This window comes from Drosophila albomicans, chromosome X, assembly GCF_009650485.2.
Source record: "Drosophila albomicans strain 15112-1751.03 chromosome X, ASM965048v2, whole genome shotgun sequence".
Lineage (NCBI taxonomy): Eukaryota > Metazoa > Arthropoda > Insecta > Diptera > Drosophilidae > Drosophila > Drosophila albomicans.
This window is the reverse complement of record NC_047627.2, coordinates 3,876,247-3,893,273: the sequence shown is the minus strand read 5'-3', so window position 1 is coordinate 3,893,273 and position 17,027 is coordinate 3,876,247. Positions and strand designations below refer to the sequence as shown.

The window sequence follows — 17,027 nt, the reverse complement described above, 5'->3', positions numbered from 1 at the left end:
TCAAGAAACTAAAGAAATACAGCAAATACTTTAAATAAAACACTAATAATAAAAAGCAATTATGTATTTCGAATTTCCAATTCATAAAAATATTTAAAAACAAAATATAGCCAAAAAATATAAGAGAAAAAACAATAAATACTATGGAGAATATAAAGTAATTGTGAACTCTTGGATAAAATTGTTTATTTTTAGACACATCACTCGATTTTTACATAGTATAGATCTGCAAAGGCTAATTGCCTATGACCGCATCAGGGTTAAAGTTGTTGATGACTTCTTTTATTTAAGACTTCTGCAAATTTGGTTGCGATAAAATACAAATTTGGTTAAGAAATACTTTTGCCTGGGGAAAAACTTTCCTTCAACGGATCCTAGTTGCTTTGACTGACAATCTGGTATATTTTGTACTCTATAGTATATTTTAAATGAAGTACTATATTAAAATACCAAATATAGAATTTTGTATATTTATGCGCTATATGAATTTGTTATATTTTGAAAATAATTCCGCACTATTTTGCTTTTATTTAAATTAGGTAGCGGGTATCTCATAGTCATGCTATCTTACTTTTTTTTTGGGTCTGAGGCAAAGTGACAGCCTAAAAAGTTGGAGGCAAAGTCAACAGACTTCGGCCCCGTTATTTTTTTTTTGACAATTGCCTTAGTTTGCAGACTCCAACTCCAACTCCACTTGCTCGTTCGTTGTTGGCTGAATTTTACAGCTGCGCTGGTATTACAATATTTATGATTCGCATTCGCTTTAATTAAATTGTAAAGCCTGGGACTGGGCTTGGGCCTGGGCCCGGGAATGCGACAATGCGGCCGTGTCACACATTTGACTTTACGACTTGCATTTAATTAAAGTCAATTAAAGCTGTTGCAAGACAAAGACAGACAGCGAGAGAGAGAGAGAGAGAGCGAGAGAGCGACAGCTGCATTCAGTTTTTGGGATTGGCTTAAATATTGTTCGAAACTTGGCGAATGCATTTTGCAGACAAAATCTTGAAACCTTGAAAGTTTAGCTACGAGTAATTTCAATTTACAAATTAAAAATCAATTTCGTAAGATTACAAAAGATTGTAAAATGCATAAATATTATTATTTAATTAGTTTCATATTAAGATTTACTATTTATTAATTTCTTAAGATTACAAAAGATTATAAAATGCATAAATATTATTATTTAATTAGTTTCATTTTAAGATCAACTATTTACTGATCTATTAAGATTATAACATGCATAAATATTATTATTTAATTAGTTCCATATTAAGATTAACTATTTATCAAATTCTTAAGATTACTAAAGATTATAAAATGCATAAATAGTATTATTTAATTATTTTAACATTTAGATTTACTATTTATTAATTTCTTAAGAATACAAAAGATTATAAAGTGCATAAGTAGTATTATTTAACTAGTTTTATATTACGATTTTCTATTTATTGATATCTTAAGATAATAAAATGCTTAAAATTTATTATTTAAAAAGTTTCCCATTAAGATTTTTTTGTAAGATTATAGAATGCATTAATATTATTATTAAATTAGTTTCACATTAAGATTTACCATTTATTAATTTCTTAAGATTGCGAAAGATTATGAAACGCATAAATAGTATTATTTAATTAGTTTTATATTAAGATTTACTATTTATAGATCTCTTAAGATTATAAAATGCATAAATATTCTTTAATTAGTTTCATATTAAAATTTACCATTTATCAATTTCATAAGATTACGAAATAAAGATTATAAAATGCATAAATAGTTTTATTTAATTTTGTTCTCGTTAAGATTTACTATTTATCAATTTCTTAACATAAGAAAAGATTATAGAATGCATTAATATTATTATTCAATTAGTTTCACATTAAGACTTACCATTTACTATTAATAATATATGCTATTATCTAATACGTATCGTATAATAATACGAGCTTTAAATAGATGCCAAACATGGTCTCCACATGACTCGTAATTGGTAACAAGCCGTGTTCAACTATTTACAGTTACGTGCCTGCACTTTAATAGCTGTCGAGTAATCGCCCATTATGCATTGGTAGCTAGCTGTTCAGTGACTTCTCAAAACGCCATTTACACGCCCACTCCTTAACTTCCAATTTATTTATAAACTGCCCACAGTGAACTTTGGACAACAACTGATATGCATACATAAATATGCATATGTATGTGTGTGTGTGTGTGTTTGGTGCATATGACTGTCATAAAGTGAAGTTATCTTAATTAAAATGCAACAACAATATAAACAACTAACTATAGATTTATTTATGATGACTGACTGACTGTCAGATACTTTTCATTAGCTCTGTTTACAATCCACACATTTGTCACATTTGTTATATCGATTATCATAAAATTTACAGTGGAACATTGTAATACTTTAAACGGGAAATTAAGCTAAAAATGTGTAATGTTATTAATTTATATTAATATTTCATTATTATTACTAGTTTTCAAGGTATTTATAAGTTCCAAGAATGCAGATTCAAATTCTAAATTCGAAAACTTAAAAAGAAAGCAAACTTCAACTAAAATTTAAAGACGGTAAAATACAGAAAATATATTTTTGTAATGAAATGAACAATGTCAAATTAAAAACGTTTTGTTTATATATCAATATAAACACATAAACAAATTAAAAGTTCTGGAAAATATATTTATTTTTAATACAAAATGTAATCTTCACTCTACTAACATTAAAATACAAAAAATACTTAATAAAATTAACAAAATTAAATATTCCATTCAAGAAAAATAAAACAACTATTTTAATTTTTATTTTTAAAAGATTTGACTTGAGAGAATTCTATTTTAGAAACTTTTGGTGTTCTATCAAACACTTTGACACAACATTTACAGAGTATTTAAAATGGGGGAGAAAAAAACTCCCACAGCTGCCAGACAGAGGCCATATTGATATGCGATGTACGACTAAGTGTTTGTATCAGTGTGTGTTTGTGTGTGTTGCTGCATTTGCATATTCATGCAAGTGTGTGTGTGTGTTTGGAGCCTCGTTCAACTCGCAGATTGAAGTTTTATCGTTAATAAACAAAACGGGGCGCATGCTTATGCATGCATATGAATAAAATACAAGTAAGCATGGCAAAAGTGAGAAAAAATCTATACAATAATGGCAATAACAATAACAGCAAAAGCAACACCAATAACAACAACAACAGCAGCAGTAACAACTGTGACAACTGCGCAAAGCGCCATCAGCAGCAGCAGCAAAAGAAACTGAGCAAACTGAAAAAGTCAATGGACTGCAAAAACAACAACAACAACAACAACAACTACAACAACTGACTGCAGTTGCAGCAGCAGCAGCAGCAGTCAAAACGTCAACGTCAAATGCTCATTTACAAAGCAACAATAACAACAAGAAACCCAACAACAACAACAACAACAGTCACACACATTACAAGCATGGGCACTGCGCGCTCTGCTCTGCTGCTCCCCCACTCGCTGAGCTTACGCTCTCATTCTGTCTGCCTGCTGCTCTCTGTGCTGCTGCTGTTAACGTTACATTGAAGCGCGCTGTTGCGCTGCTGTTAGCACACAACAGAATTCTGTTAATTTACAGCGCGTTCCGGCTAAGCCAAAACAACTTTCAGGTAGTTTTAATATGCTTTTGTTTTAGTTGTTCAGCTTTGTTTTGTTTTGTCATATTTTAGCATAATGCAAAAGACGCATTCCCTTTATTGGCCAGGCTGAGAAAAGGACGGTTCAAGTGGTTTGTTCACGTTAAATGAGCTGCATTCTTATTTTATGATATTCGCATTTCGTTTTCGTTTGCACGTCATATTCGTAAGTACTCACTGATTGAATATTGTTATCATAAAGAATTTAGCCAAATATTTCCTTAGCCAAATATTGCCAGTTTTACAAATAAATCTATATTAAAACTTTTGCTTTATTTAAAGTATAAAGTAAGACGGAATCATTATACCTAAGCCTTTATACTATACTAAAATATACTAAATTATATACTATAAAAATAGACGATTTGACGAATATTCAAAAATGGATTTCGTTCAAAAATATAATTTTATTCAATTGCCATTTACAGGAGAATAACAAATAAAATAAAATATTATACTAAATTATTATTTATGAAAATTATATGCTTATTATATGTATATAAATTTGTATAAATCCCAACTTGAAGAAGAACAGTTATGAGAACTATAAGTATAATATAGTAACTACATTTAATGTATATCTAAAAAAAAAATACTAAATCGCTTACCACTGTTTTCGATTAACATATTCTCTTATAAAGAAAACAAAGTACTCATCGACTTAATTTCCCTAGACAGAGATACTCGCTTCAAGTATCTTCAACATACAGAAGTGATTTATCAGCATATTTTGCTCGTCAAGTCGCATTGTTTATAACGAAAGAAAACTGGTGCCCAGCAACAATAGATAGTATATACATGTATATATTTAGATACATTTGTATCTCAATATATGTAGAGGGGCCATAAAATAAATCCAAAGTCTCGTGTGACTCAAGTGGAGTGCAATTGACGCCATCGATTAAACAAAAAATGAAACTAGTCGACGGCGCCACTGAAAGATTGTTTTCTTTTTATATATACATTCATTTTTTTCCTGTTTTTTGGCTTGACTTCGCTTGGCTCTTAATTGCCAACCAAGTCAAGAGGGCATATACTTGGAATACTCTACGATGACGACGACCCTGACCTTGATACAACCACAATCCTGACTGAAGAAATTTATTGAGTGCATTTATGGCAGGAAATTCGATACTTAAATAAATACTAACATTTAAAGTGCTTTCAGGTTTCCAGCAACAACTTTATATATTGTATATTTAAATCTGTTCATAATGAAAACCATGTCGAATAACATAAAAATGTGGAGCAATCATAATGTCTTGGCTTTGTCAAGATGAAACAATGGAATTCAAAGGGGGAAATGCTCATTAAACCTGAAATGACAACATCAAAACAAAAGCACAAGACTCCCCAGAAGAAGAAGAAGAAGATGAAGCAGGTGAAAGGGGAGAGGGGATGAGGAAGACAAGTTACTGCTTATGTACCAAGAGGGGGAAGAGCCAAAAAACAAAAACAAACAAGTAAGAAAGTTACAGTCGAGTGTGCTCGACTGTGAGATACCCGCTACCCATTTTTAATAAAGGCAAAATATTGCGGTATCATTTTCAAAATATACCGAAAATACTAAAAAAATACTAAAAATATACCAAATGGTATATTTGGTATATCGATATAGTACACCATTCAAAATATACCATAAACGGCACAATGTGCCAGATTGTCGGCCAAAGCAACTCAGACCCCTAGTAAGTAGGCGTTTTTCCCATACAAAAGTATTTCCTAAATAACTTCGACAATTTTTATCTGATCGCAACCAAATTTTCAGGAATCATAACTACTATAGTAATTATTGTATATACCAAAATTCGTAGCTCTAGCTTTAAAATTACACTTGTTATTCGATTTTTTTGATTTGCGGGGGCGGAAGTGGGCGTGGCAAAAATTTGAAACAAACTTGATCTGCGTGCAAACATAACAAATGCTGTCGAAAAAAAATTATAGCTCTATCTCTTATAGTCTCTGAGATCCAGTGTTTCATACGGACAGACGGACAGACACACAGACACACAGACACACAGACGGACAGACGGACATGGCTAGATCGTCTCGGCTATTGATGCTGATCAAGAATATATATACTTTATAGGGTCGGAGATGCCTCCTTCTACCTGTTACATACATTTCCTGCCGGCACAAAGTTATAATACCCTTCTACCCTATGGGTAGCGGGTATAAAAAAATACAACGAAATAAAAGGAAAACAAGGCCGAAGTGCAGGAAATGTCAGCGTTGACAAGAAAATGCACTCGCCTTGCCAAAAGGATATACACTTGACACACCAACTTACACACACTCCCATTCACACACACACATATGTGCAGCCATTAGCATACGAGTGTACATTGCTTCAAGTATGTGTGTGTATCAAGCCACTATGGGGCATTTGACCACTTTCTCTGGCATTTTGGCGTTCTATAAAAGTGTCCCAATTAAAAAAATGTTATGTCACTGCATTAACAAAACATTAAACTGCTAACTTAACAGTTCTTTTCAGCATAACAGCTGTAAACTCAGCTGTTGTATCCAAAAGTACGTGCGCTAAGTTTGCACATTTTTTTCAGTCAGCGTTGTTATTTATTCAATTATGTTGAAAGCCATTAATAAAAAATAAGTCATGAATAAGAATTACGCATTTTTGTACTGTATGTTAAATATATTTAATTGTTTGTATATGAATTTTGTTATTTAATAAATGCTTCTTAAGCTAGATTTTAAGGAACAATTTTACACTTTGGAAAAGATTTTGAAAATAAGTTTAGCAAAATTTAGCAGGAAGTTAATGTGTATGATGTAGCGTTGTTAATTCTTAATCCATTAATAGTTCTCTGATTCTGCACTTTTTGGCACAATTGGCGCAATTTGCATTTTTTTTCTCCGTAATATCCAAGTTTATTTAATTTTTGTCACAGCCTCTTTTCTGTGTTGGATTCCTTAGGCATATAGTAACATAATACCAAAAATTCGCAGTAAAAAAGCTCTTATGGTTTACTCGTAATATTTAATGCCAGTTAAAATGGAAAATGTCCCATAGTGCAAGCGAGGGAAAAAGAGTCAAAAAGAGGCAACGTCATCAGCGTGCTTTCTATGTATTTGCCATTCAACAACAACAACACACACACACACATCTAGTCGGTGTTGTGTTTGTTTTGGACCCGCATAGGCAAAGTGGAGCCACGAGGACTTTTGCCCCCATTGCAAGCGAAAAGTTCAAAGTTCAAGTTACAAATCGGGCCAAAAGAATAAATCCACAAACGAAAAAAATGAAATTTAATGAAATTCCTGTGCTCTCGATATCAAATGCAAAAGAAAAGCTTTAAATTAAAGTGGCAACTCTCCAAACAAAAAATATAATTCAATATTAGGTCATGATGAGTGGGCACAACTTTTCTCTGGCTGCATCGATTTACTTGAAATTTTCAGAATATTATGCAAATACATAAATATACCAATTAGAAAAGTATTACATTATTATTATTAAAGTAAAACAATTAAGAAAGCTGCAGCCCATTTTGAATAAGAGCAAAAATCTGTGGTATTATTTTTAGAATATACCAATTTAATATACCAATAAGATATTAAAATGTACCAAAGGTCATATTTGGTATATTGCTATTACGATCATTATAAACTATATAGTCCATGTAGATAATATAGATAATTTTGTCTTTTAAATATATAGCTTAAAACATACTGAATGAATAAAAATACTATATTTTCAAAATTATTTTGTATACATAGATATATGGGTAATTCTCTGAGGGATGTCGCGTGCGACCATCTTTACAGTGACAAAAAAACATAACCTGAGACAATATTAAAAATAAGAAAGAGTAATTTTTATAGCTCTAGATTAGTACTTTAATTAGAGCTAAGAATGGTTTTGCAATCCACAGAAAGAATGGAACAACCGATTAAGTACTTTTTTTTTAATACAGCCTAAACTTTTTTAAATAAGTTCTTAATAAAATCAAGGAAAACACAGAAGCAATGCTCGATTGAAAATATAATTTTTTCGACATTTTTAAATATGTCTTAAATTATATCTTCAGGCAGCAATACGAGAAAATTGAATTCTGTCTTTGCTGTCGTTTTAAAATATATCTTAAATGACTGTGAGATACCCGCTCCCGATTTTCAATAAAAACATATTCTACAAATAAACCAAAAATATACGGCAATGTAGTATTTCTACTCAAATATTTTTTCTGACATTTTAATAAATACATCTTCAATTACGTGAAGTCAACACAAAGAATAAATAAAATGTTGGTTGAAAAATTTATTATTTCCCACATTTCGAAAGCAAAACACAAAAGGAACATAATACATTTCAATGAATATTATTTCATAATCATTAGCAAATATTTGTTTTGTAATATTCATAATTTCAGGAATACAATTTTACTATAAACATAACATATTTTATGCTCTTAGTTAAACTACAAGTAGTTTCATTAGCATTTATGAAAAACCTTTTGTAGCTAGACATCTAAGCATAAATAGAAGTGATGGCAGTAATTATGGATTTGCCATGAATTATGCATGTACACTTTTATGGCAACCCTGCAACCCTGCAGGCAGGCAACCCTAATGAAACACGCTCTCAAGTATGCAATAAATTTACACCAAACTCATCTCGACTAAATGCGATGCAAATGTGTGTCTGTGTATGCTTGCGTGTATGTGTGAGTGTGTTTAACTTTTCCTCAATGTCAAGGGCACATTTGAAGAAGACGATAGGAGGGAAAAGGGGCCGAGAGGGGGAGGTAGAGAAGTACTCCCTCCTTCGTTTTCGTAGCCTGGCAAATGGGAAAAGTCAGACATGAATTTGCCAATTGCCAGTTGGCCGTTCTTTGCATTTTTCATTCAGCCAATAATCACAACACTTGCCAGACGCCATAACTAACATGCAACATACAACTTGCCACACACACACACACCTACACTTATTTCGGGGTATAGAGAGCTCTCTGACGTAGGTTCCTTGCTTGATTTTTCTCCATCGTAAATTCTCATTTCTCAGGGCTGCTGCGAGGGCGAGTGGCAAGTGGCATGTGGCATGTGGCATGCGGCAGGCTAACAGGCTAGTGTAGCAAACAATTTGAACGCCGCTGCTCGTTATATAGCCAGTCATTTAATCAATTATGCAAAAAACGACGTCGACGATGTATCCGTAAAATGTTTGCCACGGTTACGGCTCCAGTTACGGGGCATTTCTTTGCTGCCCCTGTGTCCTTGTGTCCTTGCAACATTTGGCTGTAGCTTTGCTTGTTTCTTGCGTGTTTTTGGGGGCATCGTGGACGACGGCACGTTTACCTTTTCTTGTATAAATAATTAATTAAATGTACAAGAGTTTTGGCCTCCCGCACAACTGTGTGGCAGACAGACAAAGGATACGAATGAGAAGGAGGTCCTGGCAATGAGGCAATCGCAGTTACACGCTCCAAGGAGAGCCATTGGACAGTTAACAAACCACTTCGTTTAGGTGAATGGCGATTTGAATGGCGATGCATGAACTAAGTGAATCGAATTCGTATCCCAAGCCAGAAAAAAAAACAAAATAAATAAATAGGTGACAGAATAAAACGATGATTTTGCCAAACAAATGACGTCAACGTGATCAAAGTCAATCGAAACGAAACTAAAGGAAAGGTGCCAAAACATAAACAAATGTGAATCAACACACAAGAATGAATTGTATAAATGAATAGAAATGCAGTCACGACTCAAGACTGCAAAGTATCGAATCAATGTAAATAATATGATGAATGATTGATTATGGCAGCAAGATTGAACTATTTCGTAACGAAGGGAAATTAATATGCTGAAATCAAATGAATGAATGGATGGCAGCAAATAAATCATAATAAACTTTAACGGCATCACATTCACAAGAAATTGGATTGAATTGCATTGAAAGTAAATATAAAATAAAAATAAATTAAATGATTCAATAAAATCAATAAACAAAATATGTAATCATTTTTGTACTTTTTAGTAGGATGTAAAACTAAATTAACTCAAAAACATAAAGTGAATTGAAGGTAATAATGAAATAAAAATAGAGTAATTTAATTCAGCATTAATTAATTGAATTCACAGTAAAAAGATACATTAATAGAATTGCAAAATTGATCCATATTTTATTTTGAAGTTAAAACAAATTCCAAACAAATTCTAATACAAATTAACAAAATAAGTAATAAGAAAGCCAATCATAATAAACTTTATCAAATCAAAGACATGAGAAAACGAAAAATAATTTTTATTTTATGTTGTCTTTGAATATTTATCGCAATAGTCTGCAAAGTAACAAAGCAATTGACTTATTCGTATTAAAAGCAATTGATTTAAAGATGCATAAAAAATGTTTGTTCAATTATTTATTTATTTCAGCAACGGCAATAATGTAATTAAATGAATTCAGTTCATAAGTAATTTAACTTAAAAATGTAATACAAATCAAGTAAGAAAGAAACTTTCTAACCATTTTCAAGAAAAGCAAAACAGTGCAGTATTATTCTTAAAATATATGAATTAATGTACCGTAAAAGTAAAAAAAAATAAACTAAAAAGTATAGTTGGTCTATTTATATAGTGCTACATTTTATATAATTTCTTGGAACTAAGGAACTGCATTTGAAATTATAATTTAATACAAACTTATCCGATATAAATAAGTTTAATGTAATTGATGCATACATATGAGTTCGTATACTAAAATAATTTCGAATAATTCTATTTATTCAATGGGAAGTATTTAAACACATGTCAGAATTCATTTAGATATAAAATTTGGCTTAGTCTAGAAGATAAAATATCCTCAGAAAAGATTCCAACAATTTTACAGAATGTGATTTCAAATAATATATTTAATGCAAATTAATGTGCATTAAGTTAAGAACATTTTGTATTTACTCAAAGAGTATAAAACACTCACAGCTCTTTATGCAAATTGACAAGATTACAAAACTCTAAAGAAAATCTGTTGAATCGCAAAAAGAAATCTAGTTGGGGTCACAATTGATTGACCCTCTGTGTGAAACGAAAAACGGAAAAACGTTTGCATTTAGTTAGCCCAATTACCTTCGCACAGTGGCCGCAGTTCTTATGTTGCAACTATATGTTGCACTTGACACTAAAATGCGACTGTAACTGCAACTGCAACATTTGCATAGCGACGAAGTCCAATGCGTTCTTCTTTCGGCTTGCTTTGGCCACTTGCAGCAAAGCACTTGCAACAGCAGTCGCGCCACTTGCCCCACTTGTGTGCCTTGCCACACACTTGACAACGCAGTGCGCGAACGCAGCAGAAGAGCAGCAGTGTCTTCAAGTGTCGGCTCGTGTCCAAAATTGGGCAAGTCGGCCAACATCACGTTGAGGGAGGAGGGGGCGGAGAGGGGGGCAACTGTGGCAGCTCTATTTTTGGTCTGATTGCAGTGGGTGTCAAATCTATGCGGCAAGATTCGTTGACGCCTTTGCCATGTCGCCCAAAATAATCTACGGCAATTGCATATGGCAGGCAGAAAGGCAGGCAATAAACTTGGTCAAGTCCAAAACAACAAGAACAGCTAGAAGGCGCATAAGAGAGGGAGGGCGGGGGAACATTGCATCCGCTATGTTGCAGACATAGTTGGAGTCGTGTTCTCGGCGTGGGCGTTTCCAGTTCTTTTTCTTTTACTTTTCCATTTTTTTTTTTTTTTTTTTTGTTTTTTGCTCTGCTGCAGTTACTTCAAACCAAAAGTGCTCTTGACATGTTTTTATTAAAGTTTCCTTCTCAACAACAAATTTTTTTCTTTTTGTTTTTCTCTATATTTTTCCGTTGCTCTGTTTTTCTTCTTGGCCGGCTTGTTTGGCCATATGTTGATGGCTCGGACCAAAAACTGCACCGAGCAACGAAAATAAAATTGTCTAGCTGTGTGTGTGTGTGTGTGTGTGTGCGTGTTTGTGTGTGTATTTTGTGGCAAAGTTATGTTTATGTTGTGTGCGTGTACAGTTCATGGAATTGCTATTTGAGAGTTGCATTTTGCACCGCCAGCTGATGCCACAAAATGACGCAAAACTACTGCAATCAGATGGTGCAACTAACGGTTACAATCTCCAATCCACAGCTGCATTATTACCAAATTAAATCGCTTCCATTTTGTCCTTAACAAATGCATTTGCGAAATGTAACATTTATGCAATTTAAGCTGGAGCTTTTAGCTTAAATTGAAATTTCAAATCACAAAACATTTAATGTACTTAAAAGCTTACTATAAGTTTATGCAGCTTTTAAGCTTCAGCTTTTATTATTAATTTATTAATCAGTCAGTAAGTAAAAAGCAAAGTTGTAATATTCTTTTTATTTTAAAAAAATCGTAATAATTTAAAAGTAATGCACAAAATTGTCGATCAAGTTTATTAAAGTTTTCCGTTAATAAATTCGGCAAACTTATTAACTTTGCTTCAATTGAAGCTGCTTGCTTCAAAGGAGTTTTCAGCTTCAATTAAACTTTTAAAACATACAATACATTTGAAGTTTTTGAAAAGCTCACATGAAGCTTTGAAGCAAATGTATAAACAAACTTCGTATTAACTTAAAAGCAAAGCACAAAGCTGTCCATAAAGTTTCTTAAAGCTTTCGGTAAAGAAATGATTATATATATATTAAAAAACTTTGTAGATGGATTTTTTTGTATACATTTTGTTGAAAGTACTTTAAAGCTTAGACCAGAAAGTATATGTTATCATATTTATTAATATATTAATCAGCTTTGTCAATACCTAAAGTAAGGTAAGGTAAGGTATAATATTTCCATACTGTTTTTCGGTTTTTAAAAAAAAAAGTATAAAAAAAGCTTACTAACTTTGCTTACATCTAAGCAGCTTATTTTGACCGCAAATTCAACTTCCAAAAAAAAAAAAACAATTTAAATTATCTAAGAATTCAGCTTAGCTAACATAAAACTATATTTTTAAGCAGTTACTTAGTTAATACTCTAGAATTTAAGCTTTTAAAAATAAAATACAAGCCTTTTAAGCTTTAATCGAAAACTTTAATATACTTTAAACTAAATGTAAAACTGGGAAATCTAAGCTCAACGTACATATTAAATTGTAATGTATAAAGTTGTCTAAAGACTTGATTTAAGTCATCTGATATAATTTTTTATAAACAGTAAAGTTAATTAAAGAAAAAACGAACTGATCGAATCGAGCTCAAGTTCACTTCAAGTAAATATACAATTAACCCTCAAAGCAAACACTTAACTTGACCCAAATAGATGGAAAAACACAAGTAAGCAGCAGAAGAACTAAATGCAGAAGGAAATGTAAGAAAAGTGCGCGAAAACTAATGTGAAAGTGGCAAAACAAATGCGAAAATCAATTAGACAGAACAAATTTCCAAATGTCGAAAGCTCGCAAAGTGTTGAAGCGATACAACGACACAAAAAAATAACGATACAATGTTCTGGGAATTGTGAATTGCGAATTAAAAAAGAAGACGATAAAATAAAATAACAAAAAAGAGAACAAAATGTAAATAACAATGTGGAAAAAGGTGAAAGGTGACAGGTGAACAAGCTTTCCAGTAGCTAATGTGAACTGCACTAGATACAAAATCACGGCACTTGAGCTCTGACCACAGATAATTGCCCAATGGGCAATCAAAATCAAATCGATTGAGCCGCAGTCAGCAGACAACAGACAGCTTGTTTACACAGCCTTCCCCTTACCCACACCTAAGCCATTCATTGGGCAATGTGAAACTCTATAAACAGTGATACGATATTACAAATATTTAGCCCACATTCCATTGAATAGTTATGCGAGGCATTCCGATTGCAAAGCATAAATATCTCAATGGAAAAACTTTTGCAAGCAAAGGGTTAACGGCACCGTCGAAAAAAAAACTAGACCCCCAAACTCCAGCGAAAAGAAGAAAAAATCGTAGAGTTTATTTTGAGGTAGAAAAGCCAAAGCAAAACAAAGTCATTGCTAAACAAATAAGACAAAGGATATGGTTCCAGGAATGTAGCACCAAATTAACATAAATTCCGTTTCGAAGGCAAAGATATAGAAAGAGGAAGTAGACGTGGAAGTGGAAGTGGTAGGAAGCAAAAGGTAAAAGGTACAAAAATAAAGCAAGCTACTACAGAAGCATGTTGCAAAAAGTTCAACGACGCGAACACAGTCAGCCCCAGAAGAAGGGTGCTGCACACTGTGCTGCACAGTGGGACAAGTGGGGTTGGGGGTGGAGGGTGGAGGGAGGGTGTATTGTGTCTATGTCTATGTCTATTTTCTATGGCCTGCTCCTTTGCTTTCCTCGCCTTGCCTTGCCTTTCGTTTCGTTTCGTTTCGTTTCGTTTCCTTTGCTTTCCTTGTGCCTTGCACAGTGGCAACTACAACTACTCGTTGTCGTATTCCCACAAGAAAAATCAATGGAATTGTTTGGTATATTGCGCTATGTTGGGGACACCGCCTCATTGAATGCCTTTTCTCTTGATTTGTCTTTCGTTTTGTTGGATTTTTTTTTTTTTTTTTTTTGGTTCGTTCTATTCTATTTTCCTGCTTTCTTCTACATTTTTATTTATTTCTGTTGGTTGTTGTCGCCAGTTGCTTTTTCGGTTTTTCGGCCAAATGAGCGACGACATCGACGACAAATGCTGCAAGTCCGTTTTCCTCATCAACCTCACCGCTACCTTTCTCATCCACTACTCCCCCTTACCACCACATTTCCACTTTCGTCTGCTGTGCTAATGCTGTTGACTCGGTTGACATACTTATTGATGGCACTGTGCAATGCACGACACTGTCTCGTGGGTGTGGTGCGAAGTGTGCAGAGTGCGGAGTGCGTTGAGAGGATATTGCAAAATTCAACCAGGACAAATAGCAGCTGTTCTAACACGAACAAGACTCTACAAAATATGACCATGAAATCCATCTAGCTCCCAATACTAATCCACTATCATGACACAACAGACATACGCAGACAATGGCGTAACTTAGAAAAGCTTTTATTTCATTTTTAAATTACTAAAACGTTTGCCAAACAACTGAGTTTGCTTAGTTGTGTTGCCCAAAACGAAATTCTATATAAAAATTAACATTAATAAACTTTTATATAATGGAATTTTTACTATATGTATATCTTAACACTACAGAGTCTGTAGTACAGAAAATAGAATATATATAAAATATTGTAATAATGCCTGTATTCAAGTTTTTTTATCACTTTCAACCACACTTGTGAAATACATATTTCATTCATTAATTATAGAAATATTCAACAATTTTAAGCAGAAATTTATCTCAGCCATAGAAAAATATTATTATCTTAATCTCAGATATTTGATAACATTTATTCATTTTAATGTGTGTGCTAAACTTGCTTTATATTAGTAATCTATCATTTACTTGCTGATAAAAAAGTGAGCAATGCAATTATTTAAATTTTACTATAAAATGTTCTATCATAATAGGTATCATAATATTAAAAATTCTCATCACTAATATACATAGTTATCTAAACCAACTCTCAGGTATTTTAAAGAATTTACTCAATCCCCTTTGACTCTTCATTATGCTTGTATTTAATTGCCGTTAAAAAATGAGCAGTACAAATAACACTTGCTCCAATGTATACGATTATGAGTAGTGTTAATCGCGCATCGACATGTTCAGTGTCCAGTGCATGATGCATTTCATTGAATTTCTTCTACTCCCCCAAAGCGCCGTTTCAAGCAAAGCGATCAACGAGTCAGCAATGCATGACCACAGAATTACTCACCTCACGCTCTTTCTCTCGCTCTCTGTGTTTTCAATGACCACTGCAGGCAGCGCTGTTGTCCAAAAGTAAATGGGATATTTGGCTTGCCCAGTAAAGCAGCTACATCGCTGCTGGAGCATCAGCAATAACAGCAACGTAAGGAGCAGCAGAAGTCCATGTAATAATCTTAGCAGCAGTCACACTGTACACAAATGTAACAGTAGGCGGCACACGAAATAAGCTGTAGAAAATGTACTAAACGGCCGCATGGGAATTTCTTTGCATTTATCAAAACGCGGCAGAGCGTCGCAGCCGGCGTCGCAGTCGGCGCAAACACGTGAGAGCGCCAAACTGCGCAGGCAAACAAAAAAAAAAAAACACAAAAAACACACACGAAAAAAAAATTGCAAACACTTCTTTTTGTTTTTGCTGCTGTTTTTGCCGTTGCTTTTGTTATTGTGGTGGTCGCAGTTGGGTGGCGTCTCTCACTCTCCTCTCTCCCACAAACGTACAGGGAGCAAGACACACACAAAAAAAAACCGTAAATTTTGAGTTGTTCCGTTTGTTTTCGATTGCTGAGCTGATGCTGTTGGTGTTGTTGACAAGTATTTTTCACAATAAACTCATTATTATAAATTCGTTGACTGGCTTTACATTAATTTTCGATTTTACCACAATTGGGCAAACAGCTGTCGATGTAATTGTTGTTGTTATTGTCGCTTTTGCTGCCGCTGCTTTTGCTGCTGCTGCGCCCTGCGCGTCATCTTCTTGCACTTGTTATTGTTGTTGCCGAAAAGGAGACGCGTGCTGTTTTAATTTGCTTTGCTATTCGCTTCAATATCATACACAAAACTAACACTAAAGATGTTCACTAATAACAACAACAAATCCCGTTAGCAATAGTTTTTAAACAAAATAGTCACAAAAAAAACGGTTGGACAACAACAAACATTTGAACGACTGACGCGACCGCGACACGGACACAACTTGACGGCTGGTGAAAAACTGCTCTTTCCCAATAAGAAAGAGAGTACAACACGACCGAATAGCAGTGTCGGTGGCAGCGAAGCGCTGTCGGCGTCGCAGCTGTCACGCGCGTTGCTTTTGTTCTTCTTGTTGTTGTAAGTTGCGTTCTATGCTTTTGTTGCTGTCGTCGTCGTTGTACACAACCTTTTCTGTATGAGTGTGTCGGTCTTTTTGTTTTTGCCTTTTTTTTGCACAACGAGAGAGCCGGAGAGAGAGAGAGAGAGAGCGCCGTCGCTCTCAGACTTGCTGCTCAACAGTTGTTTGTGTTAACAGTGCGCTGTTAACACAGCCCAACAGCTGTGGACCAACTACATTATAACATAGCACAAATAAATGCAGTTAACAGCGCACTGTTAAATTTAATTGACAAGCATTAAAAACGCTATGTTAACAACTAACAGCTAAATCTAGGAAAAAGGCAAGCGAGACTTTTAAATTTTTAAACACTGTAAAGAAGGAGGAGTGGGAGTGGTCAACTAAAGCAGCAGCTCTCCCCCCACCACCCTTCCCAGCTCCATCGACGATGGCAACGCTGTCTGGCTCGACAACAACAATTAACGGCATTCCAATGTGTC

At 33.8% G+C, this 17,027-nt stretch overlaps 1 protein-coding gene across 1 annotated transcript in view; it reads right to left on the bottom strand.

Annotated features, from left to right (window-relative positions):
• Positions 1-16,422, bottom strand: part of LOC117578040 (uncharacterized protein CG43867) — a 177,778-nt gene extending 161,356 nt beyond the window's left edge. Inside the window, 1 exon segment of the mRNA XM_034263157.2 lies at positions 15,448-16,422. The gene's annotated coding sequence lies outside the window, so the exon portion shown is untranslated.
• Between the last annotated feature and the right edge of the window lie 605 nt (positions 16,423-17,027).